This window comes from Aedes aegypti, chromosome 3, assembly GCF_002204515.2.
Source record: "Aedes aegypti strain LVP_AGWG chromosome 3, AaegL5.0 Primary Assembly, whole genome shotgun sequence".
NCBI classification, from domain to species: domain Eukaryota; kingdom Metazoa; phylum Arthropoda; class Insecta; order Diptera; family Culicidae; genus Aedes; species Aedes aegypti.
In genome coordinates, this window is record NC_035109.1 from 369,283,754 (window position 1) to 369,287,036 (window position 3,283).

The following is a 3,283-nucleotide window of genomic DNA, read 5'->3' on the forward strand; positions in this document are numbered from 1 at the left end:
GGGACAGGTGGGGTATAAGATTTTTGTTTGTGATAATAAAAGTTTCTTTCTTCAATACATCGTCTTAAAGCGTCTTTCAACGATGTGGGACATTGAGCACGGATGACAGTGCCTACCGGTTCATTGAGCCCTGCAAGAAACACTTTCAGGCCTATTTCCTGGTAAAATAGATTTTTCGCGGCTCTTACGTCACTGTTGTGTTCGTTTAAATTTAATTGATTTACCATAAGGGACAACATAAAAGTTATTTCCTTATAGAAATCTTCAATCTCCTTATCCGCTTGTGTAATTTTAAACAGGTCCTTTGTGAGAGATACTTCATCTCTTTTGTCGCTGTAGTGTGTAATCAGACTGTTTTTAATTTCGTCCCAGTCTGTGCTAGTGCCATAAAATTCTAGAACATTGTCAGCGTCTCCTATAATTTTGGATCTGATGGCAAGAAGCCATACAGTGTAAGCTGGAGTGTTCTTGACCTTTGAAATTTCAGGCATAAGATCATCAATAGATCTTATGAATGAGTGTAACTTAATGGGGTTACCATCAAATGGTGGCAACATCCTGATAATTTGGGGGGTCTGAAGGGCTCGCAAGGCGCCTTCCACCGAATTTTGTTGCTGAACAACAGCGGCTTCTTTTGCAATTGATTGTTGGTGCGTAGCGAACGCTTCCAACTCTGCTATTCTAGAGTCGCGTTGTTGCATTATGCCTATTAATTCTCTGATCTGGGTTTCTAACTCCCCGACTTGGATAGTGATCAAGTCGCGGTTCTCGTCAAACTTTGCCATTTTTCACACTTGAAGTTAAAATTGATAAAAAAAAATCCTTTCAAAAAATGGTAAAAAAGAAAAAATACAGGTGAAGAGAATTTATGTTTTCTAGGATTTCAAAAAAAATCCTTTCAAAAAATGATAAAAAAAAAAATACAGGTGAAGAGAATTTATGTTTTCTAAGATTTTTGTTTTAAATAAAAAAAGCTAAATTAATTATTTTTCTATCACTGTAATAGATATTTTTTTCTTATATTTTGTTATTTTGATCATTCACTTAAATCACTCTGATAATCACTTATATAAAAAAGCTTAATTCTACTTACGGTTTTATCCGATGTTCCCTCGGATGGTTAAATTGTCCGATATTCCCTCGGATGGTTCGATTGTCCGATATTCCCTCGGATGGTTCGATGTCCGATATTCCCTCGGATGGTTCGATGTCTTCTAGCAGGTGTGAAGCTTCGTTAAAGATGATTTTGGTGTCTCGGTAAACCGCCGGTGCACTAGAATCTGTAGTTTAGGTGTTTCCTCCTTTGCTCTTCGGTAAGCCGCCGATGATTTCGGATAAGAACACTTTTCACTACACTTTAACTACTCCACGCTAGAACTGCCGACTGCGCCAGTGAAGAAGGGTGTCACCCAGACTAAGTTTTAAAAAAAGAACTTACTCGATCTACTGCCTAAAACGAACTGAACCTTTATTCAATTATTGATTACGATCAAACCTCACTACCTATTGCAATGGTTATGCTGTTGCTGTGGAAGAACTGCTGATGCCGCGGGTCCAAAGGGCTGTGGCTTCGTTTAGTGGTCTCGTTCGGTGGTTGTTCACGTAAATGCTACCTATGTTGTCGGGTGATGAAATGCTGATGCTAGACTACTGTTTCCGTTCTACTAGCTGGGCTATCGTCGTCGGTGTGGTGGACGTCGTCATTGTTGTTGTTGTTGCCGGGAATGATGAAAATGATGATACACCAATAAAGCGATTGGTGTATGGATGATTGTTGAGGATCGGTAAGGGTTCGATCTTAACTTATATAGTAGAGCGGTTCAAAAAATCGTTTTTGCTCCACACCACTCATTCGATTTAAGATCAAAATCCAGTAGCGTAGCTAGGAGGGTGCGGTGGGTGCGGTCCGCACCGGGCCCCGAGCTCATAGGGGCCCCAAAATTGCAGTGCGGATTTCTCATAGTATTGAAAGTTCGACCTAGCTTATAGGAAATTGACAATTTGTATGATCCCAAACTAAAAATTTGTATAATAAGCATAGGTTTTGGAGGAGATTTGGATTAGCTATGTATAGGGGCCCCTTGATTATCCCTTATTTTCAATACTTTAGGGCTAGATTTAGAACCAGCAGAGGGGCCCAGGGAGATCGTCACTTCGGGCCCCCACATTTTAGGGGCCTCCACAAATATGTGTTTATTAAGTTATTTTCCTTGTTGTTGTTCAATCAATTCTGCACATGAAAGAACTGAGCCTTCGAAAAGGGCCACGTTCACCTAAACCTCATATGGAAACTTAAGTAGGCTCAGATACTTTTTTTAAATGTCGAGTCTAATCACGGCTTTGGATTTATAAAAAAATACTTCATGAATTTTGATTTCCAATTAAATAAACCTTTATTTGTTGGCCTTCAAAAATCTGGAGCGTTGATGAGCTTTGAGCTTGAGGTTATCAAAATTCCTTATTTTGTTATCATCCAAAAATCATCTGAATTTATTCTCGGGTGGCCTTAAATAATAATTCAGGACATTTCTTTAAAAAATTCGCCTGGTAATTTAAATGAAATTATGCCATGAACTTTACCACCTTTTTTGTTAATCTTATTTTGAGATTCCTCCAAGGTTTCGTTTAAAAAAAGGGAAGATTCTTTCAAGAATTCGTTTAAAAATTTCAGGATCTTTTGCAGAAATTTTAATTTGATGTCTTTAGAATAAACATTAGCAAATTCAGGGATCTTTTTCCAGTGCTTTCATGTAAAGAACCTTATGTGCAATGCTACCTGAAATGTTTCAATAAATTTCTGAAAGAATTGCTTCGGGCGTACGACCGCTATAAAATAGCTAGTAATACTCGATTTGACATTCCGATATGGACGGGTTTTAAAAAAAATGCCACAGAGATTCCGACAATGATTACCCTGATTTGTTTCAACGATGCTTGAAGATTGCATACAAGAATCGTTCTAGGAATTTATCAAGGTTTCAAGCAAGAATTTCATTGAGGGGACTTCTCAACATTTGCCCCTGAAAACCACTGAAGGGATTTCTTGGCGTACCCTTGGTCAAGTCCGACATTTTCCCAAGAACTCCTTTACCAATGCAATGACTCCAGGGTTTCTTCAACGAATTATACCTTTTCAAATATACCCCTTGAGATTTATCTGAGGACTTTTTTCTGGTATTCATTTTAGAAGTTTGCGAGAATTTCTCAGATAATTGGAAATCTTTTTGGGATCGTCCTTAATTTTTCACTGGGAGCCCTTCTTGAATTTGTTCATTACCACAGG